This window comes from Phyllobates terribilis, unplaced genomic scaffold (assembly GCF_046119375.1).
Source record: "Phyllobates terribilis strain yellow unplaced genomic scaffold, ASM4611937v1 Scaffold_9__5_contigs__length_417890890, whole genome shotgun sequence".
Taxonomy (NCBI): domain Eukaryota; kingdom Metazoa; phylum Chordata; class Amphibia; order Anura; family Dendrobatidae; genus Phyllobates; species Phyllobates terribilis.
The window spans coordinates 157,816,062-157,834,292 of NW_027362769.1; the positions used below are offsets into that span (position 1 = coordinate 157,816,062).

The window sequence follows — 18,231 nt, forward strand, 5'->3', positions numbered from 1 at the left end:
TTACGTATGTTATTGAAAACGCAAAGCTTGTGTGCCTAAGTGACCATAAAGAGTGTCCTGCTTTTAGAGTAAAATTCTTGTGTGCCAGTGTCATCTATGTAATGTCGTGTACCCAGTTGGGTAAAGCACGTGCCCCAGTGCCTTGTTCCATTATCACTGTCACATTTTAACCCCTTCACGACATGAGCCGTACTTGTCGGAAGCTGGTGTATGGAGCAAGTTCATGGGGTGACCCTGCCCCATGCTTAGCAGGTAGTGGGTGTGTGTTACAGCCAGGACCAGCCTCTAACAATTGCGGAACTCCCCTTGCAATTGTTAATCTGTTAAATGCTTCTCTCAATCACTGACAGCGGCATTTAACATGTACAGGCAGGGGGGCGCGTCATTCCATCAACGCATCCGTGATGTGATCGCGGGTCGCAGATGGGTTCCTATGACAGCCAGGGGTCTGCTGAAGACCTACATGCTTGTCATTACAGAGCTCCATTGGCTGTGGCTGAGATTCAATGGAGACAGTGATTTTTGCTATATACAGCTGTCTATAGCATAAGTGATCGGACAATTTAAGCTCCAAGTCCCCTAAGGGAACTAAGAAAAACTGTGAAAAGTAAAAAAAATAAAATAAAAAAAAATAAAAAATAGTGAAAAAAATAGAAAAACTTAAAAGTTCAAATGACCCACCTTTTCTCCCATTAAAAATAGACATTAAAAAATTACACATACGTGGTATCGCCGAGTTCAGAAAAGTCAGAGCTATCAAAATATGAAAATAATTTACCCAATCGGTAAACATCGCAAATAGAAAGTACTCAATAATTCAAAATTATGGTTTTTTTTTTGGTTGAAGCAAAGCAAAAAAAAAATGCTGTAATAAGCGATCAAAATGCCACATCTATCCCAAAATGGTGTAAGTAAAATCACTGTCTCGTCCTGCAAAAATAAGCCATCACACAGGTCCATTGACTAAAAAATTAAAATGTTGCAGGTCTCAGAGGAAAATGGTGACACAAGCCCCCAAATTCTTATTTTGCCAGCTTCTGATTTTTTTCTCAATTGAAATAATAAAAAAAACTGTATATGTTTGGCATCGCCATAATCGTAACGATGAGCAGAATCATATTGCATGGTCATTTTTACCACAAAATGTACACCATAAAAAAATCCCCAAAAACCATGTCAGAATTGCTTTTCTTTTCACAATTTCTCCCCACTTGAAATTTCTTTCCGTTTTTTTAGTACACTATGTGGTAAAATGAATGGGGTCATTCAAAAGGACAACTCGACCTGCAAAAATCAAGCCCTAATATGTCTGTGTGGAAAGGAAAATAAGAGTTATGGCTTTGGGAAAAAGGGAGGAAAAAACTAAAACGCAAAAACAGAAATTGGCCATGCCGTGAAGCGGTTAAGGGCACCATGACTGGTACTTTAATAAGGGCTCTTTAGTTGGATTAGCAGTGGGGAAAATTGGGCAGAAAATATATGCCAACTGAATCAGTGGCACTGATCAGGGAAACGTTTTATGGAGACGTCTTATCTAGTGATGAGCGAGCATGCTCGCTACTGCTCGGTGCTCACCCGAGCATCTCACTGCTTGAGATGCTCGGCGCTCGCCGAGTATTTCCGGGTTGCTCGGGCGGGAACTCGGGTCCCCTCCCTGCATGTTTGGCGCTCTTTAGAGAGCCAATGAACATGCAGGGATTGCCTGCCATGCTCTGTAATGTCGCAGCCATGTTGGTTGTGGGCGTTACTGTGATTGGCTGGCTGCACAGCGTCATCAGGTCTATATAAGACCTGGCGCCGCCATGCTCGTCACAGTCACTCCGGATCAGACAGTGTAGGGAGAGGTGCTACTGAGCTATAGAGAGATTTGATCGTGTATTAGGTAGTGTAGGGAGAAAAACCGTACATTATATATATCCATCTTAACAAACAGTCCTTCTGAGGACTAACTAATCCATCTGCAGAGATATCAGGCAGGCAGAGTGTATAGGCAGGCAGTATATATAGCAGACTGCAGTGCATATAGCACAAGAGGCTCCATTCCAATTCTGCCTTCTACTGCTGTTAGATATTTCTATACAAAGGCCAGGTCTCAGGGGCCAGGAATACTTTTCTTTGGATCTTAATCCTCATTATTTGCTTAAAAAGCAATCCAGAGAACACCATTTTTTCTGCGCCATTTGCTTGCTGGCACTGCAGAATACAGCCAGGTCCTTTCCATATTAGAGGGCTAGAAATCCAGCTACTTAAAACTGTGCTTTCTCCGTCACACGGATCACATATACGTTGTCATAAAATACTGCCATTTCTGGCCTCCATTAAAAATCTCCTTTAGTGTGTCATTGAAGCAATTCACCGCAGTTTGCTGTTCAAACTAGTTAAAAACAGGCCAGGTATTTAAAACTCTGTTTTCTCTATCACACGGATCACATATAAGTTCGCTCCAAACTCAGTCATTTGTAGTGAGCGTGGAAGATACTGTCCTCCATTTAAAATGGGCAAGACACGTGGCAAGGGACGGGGAACTGGACGTGATGGTAATGATGCATGCAGAGGCCGAGGACAAGGCCGTGGGCAAGCCGAAATTGTGCCACAACAAAGACCCACATCTTCTCGCCTGACCTTCCTGTCCCAATTTCTAGGGGGCCGCAGCACACGACTATTGAACCCAGAGCAGTGTTAAAAGGTTGTTGGTTGGATAGCGGATAATGCTTCCAGTCACTTAGCCACCACCACCACCCTGTCTTCCACATGGTCAAGTCTCAATAGCCGTGAGTCTGGACCGCATATTCCTCACCCTGATCCTCCTTCCTCCCACCATACCGAGTACCCAGAGACAACTGATCCCACACTTGGACACTCTGAAGAGCTGTTCACGTTTCCATTTATAGATTTGGGCCTCTCGCCCGGTCCACTTGAAGCGGGGCAAGAGGAGATCGTGTGTAGCGATGCCCAAATATTTGAGCAGCCACGGTCACACGAAGGCGACGGTGGCAAAGTGTCACAAGATGTGGACGATGATGAGACACAATTGCCAGAAAGTCAGGAGGAGGACTAAGGTGCAGAAGTGGAAGACGAGGTGGTGGATGATATAGTAACTGACCCAACCTGGCAGGAGGACATGCAGAGCGAGGACAGCAGCACACAGGGGGAGGGAGGCAGAGCACCCCAACAGGCAGGAAGAAGCAGAGTGGTGGCCGCAGACAGAAGGCAAGCAACCGTTCCCCGTAACACCAACACGAAGGAAGTTGCCAGTACAACTGTTAGGTCTTCCCGAGTCTGGTTGTTTTTTAAACTCTGCCGATAACCCCAAAAAGGCCATTTGCACCACCTGCCAGGCCAGCGTCAGCAGGGGTGGCAAAACGACCAGCCTGACCACCACTAGCATGATCAGGCACATGGTAGCAAAGCACCCGACTTTGTGGGCCGAACCCGAGGGTCCAGGAACAGTATCTGCGGGTGGCACCATTGCTACTTCCGCTGTTGTGCATGCAAGCCAATCCCCTGTCCATGGTGCATGCGAAGACGCCTCCTTCCCTGCACCTGTCATTGCACACTCTCAATTAGCAGCATCAGGAAGCACGTCCATGTCCTTGTCCCAGTGAAGTGTTCAGTTGTCCATACCCCAGTCCTTGGAACGCAGGCGCAAATATGCAGCCAACGCCCCACAGGCCACACTACTAAATTCTCACATTTCACGACTGCTTGCACTCAAAATGTTGCCTTTTAGGCTCGTGGAGACGGAAGCATTCTACAACCTGATGGCAGCAGCCGTCCCTCGGTACTCGGTCCCCAGCCGCCACTATTTCTCCTGGTGTGCCATCCCCGCATTACACAAGCACGTGTCCCAAAACATTAGCCATGCTCTCAACAACGCAGTTACCGGTAAAGTCCACCTAACCACGGACACGTGGACAAGTGCTTGTGGGCAGGGATGGTACATCTCGCTGATGGCACACTGGGTTAACATAGTGGAAGCCGAGACCCAGTCGGACCTTGGGATGGAAGACGTCGTCCCGACGTCAAGGATTGCGGGCCCTAGGTCAATCACTGTTGCCCCCACGGTCTACAGCTCCTGCACCTCATCCTCCTCAGCCTCCTCCTCCTCTTCAGCCTCCATCTCCGAAATGACCACATCAGTCACAAGCTGGAAGCACTGCAGCACAGCTTCGGCCAAGCGGCAACAGGCTGTGCTGAAGCTAATATGCTTAGCTGAAAAACCGCATAATGCTAAAGAATGTGGACAGCTCTGAAAGAGCATGCAGATCTGTGGCTCACACCGCTGAACCTACAGCCAGGCATGATTGTGTGTGACAATGGGCGGAACCTGGTGGCGGCTCTGAGGTGAGGCGAGCTCACACACGTACCATGCTTGGCCCATGTGCTTAACCTCGTGGTTTAGCGGTTTCTCTAATCATATCCGGAGCTGCCGGATCTGCTTGTTAAAGTATGCCGCCTGTGTGCCCATTTTAGAAAGTCAGTTACAGCTTCCGCCGCCCTTGCAGTGTTTCAGCAGCATTTGCAGCTTCCAGCTCACAGACTGGTGTGTGATGTCCCCACGCATTGGAACTCTACAATTCAGATGTTGGGAAGGATTTGTGAGCAGAAGAGGGCAGTTGTTGAATACCAGCATCAACAAGGCCGTCGGTATTCAGTTCAGACTCCACACATAAGACCTCAGGAGTGGACATGGATGTCAGACATATGTACCATCCTCCAAAACTTTGAGGACTCCACCAAGATGGTGAGCGGCGATGACGCCATATTTAGCGTCACCATTCCGCTTCTCTGTCTTCTGGAACGCTCTCTGCTCACAATCAAAGAGGATGCATTGCAGGCGGAACACAATGAGATGGAGCAAGAAACTATACAGGGTGATTACACACAGCTAAGCCTCATCTCATCCCAATGTGGATTGGGTGACAATGAGGAAGAGGAGGAGGAGGAGGAAGGACAGGAGCTAGTTTCATGCACTATAGACGGTACTACCTGCACAGCTGTCATACCGTCTGTTCAGCGCGGATGGCCAGAGGACAGAGAGGAGGAGGAGGAGAGCATGGTCAGTCATCCTCTTGGTGAGGACACGGAAGTCTTGCCTGTTAGTAGTCTGGCACACATGGCTGAGTTTATGTTACTTTGCCTTTCCCATGACCCTTGCGTTCTCAAAATTTAGGGTGACAGTCATTACTGGTTGGTGACACTTCTAGACCCACGCTACAAGGAGAACTTTAGATCTCTTATTCCTGAGGCGGACAGGTCTACAAAAATGGGGCAGTACCAGAAGGCCCTTGTTGTGGAACTATTAAAAAAATTCCCATCTGAAAACGCTGGTGGCAGAGGGCACACTTTGTTGGACAACCAAGGAGTACAGGCAAGAGAGACACAACTTCAATCCGGCAGAGGCAGGGGAACACTGTCAAAGTTCTGGGAGAGTTTTCTCAGACCCTCCCATCGCACAGGCCCTGAGGCGCGGGGTACTCTCACAAGCAGTGCAAAGTTTGGGAAGATGCTGAAAGTTTGGGAAGATGCTGAAGGAGTACCTTGCCAACCGTACCAACGTCCTCCGTGATTCCTCTGTGCCTTATAATTATTGGGTATCCAAGCTGGATACGTGGAATGAACTGGCTCTCTATGCCTTGAAGGTCCTGGCCTGCCCTGCCACCAGCGTTTTATCAGAGCGGGTTTTTAGTGCCGCTGGTGGAATTATAACTGATAAGCACATCCGCCTGTCAACTGAAAATGCTGACAGGCTGACTCTTATAAAAATGAACAAGGGCTGGATTGGGCCAGACTTCTCAACACCACCGAAAGATAGCAGCGCAACATAAAATCAAATCCAGTGTCTTTTCTTGGGAGGTGTATTCCCATGCACCTTTTCACACCCACACATGGGTATACGCTTCCTGATTTTGGCTATTTGCTCTTGTCCTCCTCCTTCTCCTCATCCTCCACCACCATATCACCAGGGTGACCGTGGTCCGTGATGCAACACCCACATAATTTTTTTAAAGGGTGTTTATGACGCCCGTAAAAAATTTTTTTTATACAGTATGTTCATGTATACCCCCCGGGGTAAACGTTTGTCAGCCCATACACTTAGTGCATGGGCATTACAAGTATAGGAGGCCCGCTCCTTTCTAATAGGAACATTTTTTTATGAGGCCCTCCTCCACTTCTCTTCCAAGGGGCATTGAAGTGCCTCCAAATTTTTGGCAGCCCTTGCATTCACTGCATAGGCCAACACTATGGGAGACTCTTTCCTTTCTTATGGGAATTTGTCGTTACTGTGGCCCTTCTCTATGTGTCTTTAAATTCTTAGTGGGGTTTTTCCTAAAATTGGTCAGCCGTTGGACTCACTGCATACCCTATAACTGTATAGCAGACCCTCTCCTTTCTAATAGGAACATGTCGTACCTTGTTACTGTGGCCCTGCTCCATGTGTCTTTAAATTCTTAGTGGGGTTTTTCCTAAAATTGGTCAGCCGTTGGACTCACTGCATACCCTATAACTGTATAGCAGACCCTCTCCTTTCTAATAGGAACATGTCGTACTTGTTACTGTGGCCCTGCTCCATGTGTCTTTAAATTCTTAGTGGGGTTTTTCCTAAAATTGGTCAGCCGTTAGACTCACTGCATACCCTATAACTGTATAGCAGATTCTCTCCTTTCTAATGGGAACAAGTCGTACTTGTTACTGTGGCCCTGCTCCATGTGTCTTTAAATTCTTAGTGGGGTTTTTCCTAAAATTGGTCCGCCATTGGACTCACTGCATACCCTATAACTGTATAGCAGACCCTCTCCTTTCTAATGGGAACATATCGTACCTTGTTACTGTGGCCCTGCTCTATGTGTCTTTAAATTCTTAGTGGGGTTTTTCCCAAATTTTGGCAGCCCTTGCAGTCACAGCATGGGCATTACCACTATAGGAGACCCGCTCCTTTATAATGGGAAATTTTTTTTTACTGAGATCCTCCTCTATGTCTCTTCAAAGGGGTATTGGGTTTCGTCCAAAGTTTTGGCAGCCCTTGCAGTCACTGGATACGCAATAACAACAAAGCATAGCCAGCTGGTGGCTCTCTAACAATAGCTAGGGCCGACTGCTTGCCTTTTAAGAATAGTAAGGGCCATCTGATGTCCCTATAAAAATAGGCTTTATGACTTTCAGAGTCCCTCCATCATAAATAAAAAAGGATGTGTCTGATGATGTGTCACACACCACATTGCCAGATAAGGTTGTAAAATGTTAAAATGACATTTCCCGGTAAATGCATTTGTCTTAAAAAATAACGTAAAAAAACCCCAAAACAATAGGATCTTTCTTTAGTATAAAAAACAGCGTCACCAATTTAACCTCAATGTAATCACATTGTTCAGCTCATGCACCTCCTGCTCCATCTCCGAAATGACCACATCAGTCACAAGCTGACAACACTGCAGCACTGCCTTGGCCAAGCGGCAACAGGCTGTACTGAAGATAACATGCTTAATTGACAAACCGCCCAGCGCTGAAAGCTGTAACACAGCAGCCTGATCTGTGGCTCTCACCACTGAACATACAGCCAGGCATGGTTGAGTGTGACAATGGGCGGAACCTGGTGACGGAGAAATGACAGCCGGGGTAGATACGGTTTCCCTCTATGCCAGTCCTTTCACCGAGCTAAAGAATATGGCTGAAATACAACTCCCACTGAGAAGCTGTTTCAGATTGAAAAACATTGTGCCCACCAGAGGATTTGATTCTGAGGCCTAACCTTTCTCACCCACTCAAGAGCCCCATAGCAGCTGCAAAGTTAGCGTTATCATGAACTCTCCTGAGGTAGAAGCCAAGGCACACCAGAGGATTCTATGGTGGGACCGTCCAACCCTGCCGAGAAGCAGTCCTGGCTAAGAAAAGTGTGTGGGAAGGTTCCCGGACACACTATGGCTGCTTTTTTACTGATGAGGAAACACACGCAAACACGGGAAGAACATACAAAGTCCTTGCAGATGTTGTCCTTGCTGGGATTTGAACCCAGGATCCCAGCACTGCAAGACTTCAGTGCTAACCACTGATCCAATGTGCTGGCGTTCACCCTCTAATATCTAACAGGCTGGAGAAACTTGCACCTACTGCCACTCTATCTTCAGCTCCTTTGTGAGAAAATGTATTTGGGCAGCCACTCAGTCTACCAAATAAAATCCCTGAGAAGGAAATTGGGGATGGCTTCATACCAGCCTGGAATATTTCCAGCAAACTATGGTACGACGCCATGGTATTAGCACTGCCCCCAGTACTAGTAGGTAGGAGGCAAGCAAATTCCCACAGAAAAGTACCATCAGTAATGTTCAGGCCACATTTCAAGTGCAAGCAGCTTTAGAGGACTTCCAAGGAGAAATGACACGCAGGGTAGATACGGTTTCCCTCTATGCCAGTCCTTTCACCAAGCTAAATACAACTCTCAGCTGAAAAAGTTGTGGACTGGCTCCGTACCGTCCCTGGCCACAATCACCTGTCCACGTGTTTGCGGTTAAGCGGTCCTTCCCAGTAAGTGCACTGGGGAGGGCACGGGTAATGCTGTTAGACCCGTGCTTGTGGAAGGCGGAGGCGATACCGGGAAATATAGTGGCGGCTGGGGACCGAGTATGGACACCCGGCCGCCACCGATATGAGGTTGTGAGAAGCTTCCGCCTCAACAAGCTTAAAAGGCCATATTTCAAGTGAAAAGAGCTGCCCAGAAATCTGGCAGTTTAGTGTTGCGGCCTGTAGGTGGGTGGGTGGCTGGCTGCATACTTGCACTTGCACTCCAAGTAACAGAAAACTAAGCAGATGGTGGCCTCTATCATCATCATGGCCTCACCTCGGCACTATGAACTCTCCTGAAGGAGAAGCCAGGGCCCGCCGGAGGAGTCTCCGGTTTTCTGGTGGGCCCGTCCAACCCTGCCGAAAAGCAGCCCTGGCTAAGAAAAGTGTGGGGGAAGGTTCCCGGACACTCTATGGCTGCTTTTTTAATGTGGATCGGCCATGTTTATGCATGTTATTTCTCAAAACGCATTACAGATCAGGCCATTGTTCAACTCTGTATTCAAGAAATTAAATGCGCAAAGAAAGTTGTTTGTGTGTCAAAGCACCACCGACAAGTGCGAGTTGATGTTGGACGGGCTGCCATTGCTTCTGCAACAAGCTCAATTACAGGACTTCCTGGGAGAAATGATACGCAGGGTACATACGGTTTCCCTTTATGCCAGTCCTTTCACCGAGCTAAATACAACTCTTAGCAAAAAAAGTTGTGGACTGGCTCTCGTACCGTCCCTGGCCACATTCACCCATCTACGTGTTTGTGGTTAGGCGGTCCTTCCCAGTAAGTGCACTGGGGAGTGCATGGGTAATGTTGTGGGACCCGTGCTTGTGGAAGGCGGAGATGATACCGGGAAATATCGTGGCGGCTGGGGACCGAGTATGGACACCGGGCCGCCGCCTGCATGAGGTTGTGAAAAGCTCCCTCCTCCACGAGCCTAAAAGGCCACATTTCAAGTGCAAGCAGCTGTCAAAAATTTGACAGTTTAGTATTGCAGCCTGTGGGTGGGTGGGTGGCTGCCTGCATGCTTGCGCTTGCATTCCAAGGAATGGGGTAGGGACAACTGAATGCTGCAGTGGTACAAGGATGTGGACAGTGATTGTTGCAAGTCTGCAATGACAGGTGCATGGTGGGAGGCATCTTCGCATGCGCCAAGGATTACTTATGATGAGCACACTGTTAGGTAGTGACCTGGGAGTCAGAGATGCTTCCAGAGGTCTCCCCCATGCTGTTCCCATGTCTTTTCAGCACTGTATGCATGTGTCTGATTATGTGTCACACACCACATGGCCAGATAAGGTTGTAAAATGTTAAAATGACATTTCCTGGAGAATGCATTTGTCTTGGTTGAAAGCAATTCAAAAGTGCAAAGACGCATCAAAAACGCTACGTGTGAACATAGCCCAAGTTGTGGGGGAGTATTTTTGTTTTTGGTTATTTATTTTGCCTTATATACAAGTCGTTACGCTGGAAAGGATGTTCCTTAACATATTTCCCAGGAAAATCCATTTTGGTTTAGTTTTTGTATGTTTTATTGTGAGTCCGTAAAAGTGGCGTAATCCTCTGACCACGTTGCTGACAGCAGTGATCTGGGAGTCAGAGATGCTTCCAGGGGTCTTCCCCATGCTGCTCCCATGTCATTTGAGCACTGTTCCCATCGATTTGGGCAATTTTTAGGCTCTCTGCAGACCGCTGGGGGGAGCCACCTGAAAAATGCTCGAGTTTCCCATAGAATTACATTCGGCTCTTTGCTTGGGTCGAGCACCCGAGTATTCCAATTTGCTCGACCTGAGCAACGAGTACCCAAGCATTTTAGTGCTCGTTCATCACTGGTCTTATCTGGTTAATGTCTTCTTTAAATGAAAACACAATGAAATTATTCTGCCAACTAAAATCCAAGAAATCAGCTGTTGGCAGAGGAAGCCATGGGTAAACACACCAATGTATTAGTATTAGATGATGCCTGTGAATATGAATTACTGATCACAATCTGATGTTGTTCTGAGTCCTAAGACCTTCAGAGACGTCATTTGTTTTTCAGCGAATTTCCATTCTAGCTAATAGAAGGAGTCTTGAGCAGAGGAAATCCTCTTATATCGTCCATAAATAAAGCATACTGCATAGCCAAACTTTTTACCAGAACTGTCTAAAGGCGCTGTGGTTGGCACTATAATGAGGGCACTGTATCAATCAATGTCATGGTACCCAACTACAACTGAAAATGGGGCATTGGATAGCAATTTCTATGCCATGCTGGCCCCTTATTGTAGACGTTGTCTGAGATGAGAACATACTTTCCAACTTTTTTGGATGCTTGTCCATGATAAATGCTGAATGCAGCACTTGATACTCACGAAGTCTCCTCAAAGAGTTTCTTTCCAGGAGGATTCATGTGCAGTGCTTGTGCGATGCCAAGGATATTTGCCATCTCTTCCGGGAGTCAGGTATGGCTCCCCCTCTGCTGGATGTTCTATGAAAGTTGTGTGACTTGCAGAAGTCGTGCTGTTGCAGAGTGTGACATGCAGAAGTAGTGCTGTTGCTTTAAAAGCATTCAGCAACTATTAGAAGTAACACAAGCACATAAGACAGGAAGTGTTGTGCTCCAGAAGCATCCAGCAACTAGAGGGGTTAACACAGTCACAGGAGAAGGGGAGTATTTTAGCAGAGCCCCAGGGGGATTGTGGAGAAGTTGTTTACTGTCTGGCTGGAGCTGAAGAGAAAGGTGGTGTATGTGTCCTGTATCTCACAGAAGCGCCCCTGCAAGTGAAAAGGATTCAAGTCAGGAGTGAAGCTAAGCACAAGTCAGGTAGAGGTCCTGAAATAGCAGTGCAGAGTATTGTCAAGCAGAAAGATAAGGACTGGAAGAAATGGTGTCACAAGGACCATCTCCATCAGCAACCACTCCCCCTCCTCCTCCATCTCACTGTGCTGTAAAGAATGCTGTGTTCATTAATGTGCCTTTGCATTAGAACTGTGCTGTCCTGTACTACTGGGAAGACTGGGAACTGCTGTGCTGCTAAGGAAACTGTACTGTTTGTCACTGGAGCCTGTTGCTCATAAGACTTAAGAAGCCGCACAGCCAGTGCAAGTTAATAAATGCTACTGTTCTACCATTTATGAGGACTCTTGTCAAGTGTGTCTGGTCAGCAAGTGAAACAACCTACGTGTCTGTGCCTGAGGGTCAATACCCCTGTGTGCCTGAGAGAAGCTGCAGCACATGGTCTATGGTCGCCCTGAGTAACGGATCCCCCAGGATTCCAAAGTATTCATGTAACCTGTCTCGCCCCTATCTGTACCTAGTGGCGTGCGTGTAACAGTTGGCAAGTAAAAATTAGAAACCAAGGGTTTCTCCATGGTAAATGATTGGGGTTCAGAGACAGATTCCATCATCAAAGAAACAAGCTGTTAAATGATACGATAATGGAGGACTGGGGCATAGCGGTAAAGTGTGCAGAGGTACTTGGGTCCTGTTTCTTGAGAATGGACGAAGCCCCATACGCCAAATGAGGAGGTACCAGACCGATAAATAGTATATGGTACGTGGGGGCCTCATTGCATATTTTGCATTTTGCAAATGCAATCAGTAGCATTGCTCAATAGCAGCCAATGGGTAAGGTATTTTTCTATTTTGGCTAGAGAGAAAGCAAAACAACTACTGGTCAGTCATTGTGGACTATTTCGCCAGTTTTACAATGCACTATTTTTCATATTTTTCTTCTCATGTAACCCATTGGTAATACCATATATTAAAAGTAGATTTGCAGAAGATTTTTATATAAGAAAATCAGTCCCCAGAACCACCCTTAATAAAAAAAAGAAAAAAAAAATCTGGGTTTGCCTGGCACATGCTCTCAGCTCCATCTGTGCTCATACAAAATCCAACATACCCTGCTGAACATACTTCCTTGCATGCATGAGTAAACTTTGTTAATTTCCTTCCTGAATTATTCATAATAAGTGTCATTCTTCCTTGTAGCGTTCAGAGTGCGGTACAAAAAAGTATCACCGAGGGTCACTGAGCCCAGATGCCGAACAGTTCACCAGCCCACAATGCAGCGGTGCCATCTGCAGTTGTGCCAACTATTATATGTAAATACTATTATCCTGTAACTGTGTTATTAGTAAATCACATTTGCAGATGTTATTGTTTTTTTTATTACATAAGGATCAAACCTTCTTAATCCTAGCAATTATACTCTGCTAGATACGCAGCTCCCTGTATCGCATGGACAGCCTATTGATTTTAATAACAAAGGTGTAATACTTAATTTGTCCTCTGGTGGTGCTGCAAAGAAAGTGACCCCTGGCTGATGAGATCTTCCTGCTAATCACTGTGGATCCCATATAATTGAACTTTACAATCACATTACTTTTGGGAAACCCTTCAAATAAATCAGTGTTATGCAAAACAGAGAAGCCTTTTAATGTAAAAAGAAAAAAAACATTTTCATATTTTATTTTTTCGTTACTAAATTGAGGGTACATTGACCTCTAAATACACTGTATAAAAGTTATCTATTTATTCCCTAGAGAGGAGATAAACTCCTAAAAGAGGTTTTCCCTTGAACAAAGTTCATTTTAACCAATAGATCTTGGAATGAAAACTTCCACAATTGGATGTGATTAAATAAAATGCTCCTGTGCTGAGATAATCTTATAAATGTGCCCCTGCTGTCTACTGTGTAATGGCTGTGGCTAATCATACAGTAACATGGTCTGATCATACCACATCTCCTGGGCAGGGGAGGATGCAAAAGAGTATACAGACAGGACAGCAGGGGATCACAGTGCTGAAGACGAGACTAGTCATCTCCGCCCCCACTGGGCTCTTCCGAGCACCACTCCAGGTGATTGAGAGGTCTCTCCCTACCATGAACATAGAGAGAGATTTTTCAATCATCTCTAGAAGCACTGAGACCCCACCAATGCTAAAAATGAAGGGGGTCCTGGTGTGTCTGGCTTCACCTCACTGCACATCCAGGTAGAGAGCAAATGTGCAACTCCAACCCTGCATCCTCTTCTTTGATAGAATTAGTGGTGGTCCCAGAGGTTGATCCCCCCCCCCACTGATCATATTCATAATGACATAGCCATCACTTACTGGGATGGGAAAACGCCTTTAAGCGTCCAACTTAACTTGGAGTTGCAAAAAAAAGTGTACCTATATGCCAGTCTCACTTAGATCCACCAAGTTTTTAGAAAAGTTCCTAGAGGGAAAAGGGCATGGCCAAGCACAACCAACGAAATCATCATTTATTCCACAAAAAGTGAACTAAATTACAACAGAAATGTATGCCAACCCCTCACTGGAGGAACATTACTGGTGGTGGGGCATGGTGGTTGAAAGATGCACCAAATTCCTAACATGCAAATTGCCTCTTTAGAGAGGAAGAGGTCTAGAACTGTAGTCTGAATCAATGGAAGTAGCAATCCTAAACGTCAATATCGACTCTTGCTATATGATTTAGGATAAAAGCCAAACTAAAATCTCAATTTGCAGACAAAGTGTTTCAGGCTGTTGCCTCTCGTCAGTGCAAGGCATGAGATCTGATTTGGCTAGGTGAGAGGCTTCTGACTGGGATCTAAGGAGTAACGTTTTTCAGTGTGGAAAGTGACATGCCTGGCCTGACATGCTGGTTTGAGGAGGCTTATAAGCCTTGCAATGCTCCTCTGGGAAATTAAATATGCAAATTGCATTTTCAGAGAGGAAGAGTACTTGAACTCTAGCGCCATCTATTGGAAAGAGTAATCTTAAAAGTCAATATTGACCCCTGCTATATAACTAAGGATAAAAGCCAAACCAGCCTGGTAAGGCATGTCACTCTCCACAAGGAGAAATGTTACCCCTTAAATCCCTAAGAGGTGCATCTTACTCCAACACACAGTTCTTCAAGACTGGCATTCCAGACCCCAGTTTTGGTGAATCAGGAGCCTATATGTTTTCCAGGGTATTATTATATTGGTGTCATGCTAGATATGGTAAGGACCCAGCATACGACGGGGGGGAAGCCCAGCAACTAGAGAAAGGGAGAGTGGAGACCCCTAAGCAGCTCTAACAACACCCTGAATCCTCTATCATCCCTAAATAAGTTCCGCACCTATCGCAATGCAGGATACCTTAGCCCTGGCTGTCCCTAGACCTAGGCCCTAGGAAGGGAGGGGGACGGGTGAGCTCTAGTTAGTCCCACTGCAACTAAAGATAAACAAGAGAAACAGACAAGGGGATACACTTAGCTTTGAGAACACACCAGAGAGATCACGAGTACAATCCACAAAGGAACTCCAAGAAGAATCTAGCCTACTGCTAGAACTCCAGACCTGAACAGAGGAATTTACTCTACTACGAGCGATTCTCTAGAGAAACTGAGGGTATTTAAAGATCCAGCAAGGGTGTGTTAATTAGCAGCAGAAGGTGGAGATCTCCTCTGGGTTCTAGAGAGGGAGGGATGATGAAAGGATCAAGAAGGTGACTGCAAGGCCCTGCGCAGCGACCTTCTACAGCCAGATCCAGAATGACTGTCTGTCAAACCTGATATACCCATGACAATTGGTACCAATAGGAAACTATTGTTCTATACTTTGCTATTCCTTCAATCAACAAATTACCTTGATGTCAGTCTTCAGTGGGATTGACCTTGGTGGCTTCCAGGATCTTTCCTTGCTAATGATATTAACATAAAATTTCCTTCCAGATATGTCTTCATATACTTCCCACTGGTCCAGGACCTGGACTGGGGAACCCGTAGGACTCGGAGGCTCCAGGATGATATCTTTCAGTTTTTGCTAAAACTTTTAGGTAGTGTGTGAATTCTGGAAAAATAAATATGCAATGTTAGATAATATGTCTGGAACAAGCATAAAGTTATCCAAAGCTCCATAAAATTGATATCCTACAACTCCATATGATGTTTAATCACTGGGGGCCACACCACTGGGACCTCCTCTGATCCTTAACGGGGGTTTTGGATTTCCCATTTAAATTGATCAAAGGTTGCACAAGCGCACTGACACTGCATTCATTGTCTGCGGGATTGATAAAGAAAGCTGAGCTCTGGACTTGGCTTTCTCTGACAGTCCCATAGACAAGGAATGATAAGGAGGAAGAACATGTACAAACCAGAATTGCGGAATAAGATTGTAGATAGGAAAATAAATAAAAAATAAATTCCTACAACATTATTTACTGTAAAATAATGCAATATTACATGATATACTGTAATGATAAGAGAGAGAATGCAATTAAGAGCTAGTGTGCAGATGTTTTATAGGGATAGATCAGGGATCCTCTGGTGGATACCAGGTATCCTATCCACATATTAGATCCAAGAAGAACTTTGATTGTTTTATCTAATTTATGAGACTTTTATAGCTGTTTCCACAGGTCAGCGTTAACTAGGGGCGAATATACTATTGGTGCAGCCGCACCAGGGCTAAGGGGTAAAGGGGCCACATTCACCTCCAAAGCAGCAAACAGCTTTTGTCACATAAAGAGATGCATTATGATGAACTAATGGACTGTGAAGGGCCCATATACTATTCCTGCACAAGGGCCCTCATTGCACTGTGTCCACCCCTAGAATTAACATTTGTGCTCCGGACCAGTTGTTTGAGGGGCTATGGTCTAATGCACAGCAGTAAGTTCAAAGGAGCAAGGATCATACCAGGAGCAGACACAGACAGAAAAGGGCCCCTGTGCAAGAACAATATATGGGCCCTTTGCAGTCTAATAGCTCTTCATAATGCAAAACTGTATTTGTTTTGGAGGTGGAATTGGGGCCCCCTTTCCTCTTGGGCCCCTGTGCGGCTTCCCAGGCTGCACCAATGGTATGTTCACCCCTGGATCACACCCCTGTATTAAATGCTAGTCTAGATAGCAATTTATTAAAGGGGTACTCCTAGAACTGAAAGTTTTAAAATATAGCAGATAACTTACTGATTTTGGGTGTCTTACTGCTGGCACCCCTAGTGAGCCGACACTAAAGATCTGGATCCTGAGATAGATCCATGCTCCACCTCAACTCATTGTCTATGCGATGACTAAAAAAGCTGAGCGCTGTATTCCATTCTACCCTCAATACATAATCAACAAAAGTAGTAGAATTTAAGCAAGTGCAACTCCATTCCATTCAAGATGGAGCTCTGCCGACGGCCATTCTCAGGATGCAAAGTCCCGTTCTTGGGGTCCCAGCGATAGTAAGTTATTCCCTCTCTTATGCATAGGGAATACATTTCAATCCTACTAATAACTTTTTAATTACTAGTTTTAAAAGTGCAAAATATTAACTGTAATTTCCACTTTCCGATAACTGAAATCTTCAGGGCAGAATTACAGTAGAGAATGAAGCAACGAAGAAGCTCCAAATAACTCACACAGGAAGTGTATACATATGGAATGTTGCACAATATCCATCGCCTACATAAAATAAACATCGTAGTGTGATCTGTCAGATATAGAAGAGCAGGGCTGCACGTAAATCTAATATCCTTGTCACTTTGCAAACCTAAATCCAGTAAGGTTGCATTATATAGAAATTATTAATACAATGGAGAAAAGTAGCAGAGTTTAAATTTGTTGTGATTGCAAACTATTCCTTTTGTGAGATGATTCAGTATGTAGATTTACCAGCAGTCCTATGTAAAATCTCACACATGCTGACAACAAAAGGAGATAAGCCAAATTAAAAACTCACTCGCAAACACTCTACACCTGCAATAATGTGCAAGTTTGCAGAGAATGGCATATCCTGCACCATATACATAATACTCTAACTTTATAACATACGCTACTGTGTATCCACTTACCCTCGGATCGACTTTTTTTTTTCCAACTTCGTGAAAAATTAGTGGTTTTTGAGTGATGGAGGAAATCACTCTCATCACATGTAGAAAACAATCAGGAGGAATATCTAACTGTTACTGGTTGTAACGAATGCTCTACTGTAACAAGGCAAAATGCAAACACGACCACTTCCTGCTCGCTCTGGGCTTTGCCTATTTCACTTCCACTTTATCTGTTTTTCAAGATCAAGACATTTGCTCGTTGCTGCACTAATTAGGGTAAGCTGCTGACATTGCAGCTGTGCTCGCACAGAGTACGGTATTATCTTGTGGTCTGTAGGTTTATAAGGGGCTTTGGACCCTGCTGGTGAGACACTTCATGACTGATTGGAGTAAGAATGATGGATAGATCAACACATAGTAATATATTAGGTAAGAGCCAAATACCAAACACACACCCATAAAAAAAAGTCAAGGATCAAAAAAGTGTCCAAAATCTGATACAGTCTTCAATTAAGAGATGGAGTACAGCATTTCCCATATAAAGTTATAATCTATCTATTAAAGAGGTTGTCTACTACTTTTACATTGACGGCCTATCTTTAGGATAGGTCATCAATGTCTGATCGGCCGGGGTCCGACACCCAGCACCCCTACCGATTAGCTGTTATCAGTGGCGAATGCCGCTGGCCGGAAGTACCCACTCGTATAGTGACCACCGCAGGGTACTACGCATCCACCTCTTATTCTTATCAATGTGAGGCAGATGTGCAGTAACAAGCCCTGGCCACTACAAGTAGACGGCCAGCTCCACAATTAAGTATTTCCGGCCACCGAAAACAGCTGATCGGCGGGGCGTGCCGGTGTTACGAATCGTGGCTCTGTGCTCCGACCTGGGA

At 45.3% G+C, this 18,231-nt stretch overlaps 1 protein-coding gene across 1 annotated transcript in view; it reads right to left on the reverse strand.

Annotated features, from left to right (window-relative positions):
• The window catches only part of ARHGAP15 (Rho GTPase activating protein 15), a 1,188,983-nt gene extending 1,171,448 nt beyond the window's left edge, over positions 1 to 17,535 (reverse strand). Inside the window, exons 1-2 of the mRNA XM_073647243.1 lie at positions 17,357 to 17,535; positions 15,161 to 15,364 (exon numbers count right to left, since the gene is read on the reverse strand). The gene's annotated coding sequence lies outside the window, so the exon portion shown is untranslated. The remainder of the gene's footprint in view (positions 1 to 15,160; positions 15,365 to 17,356) is intronic.
• Between the last annotated feature and the right edge of the window lie 696 nt (positions 17,536 to 18,231).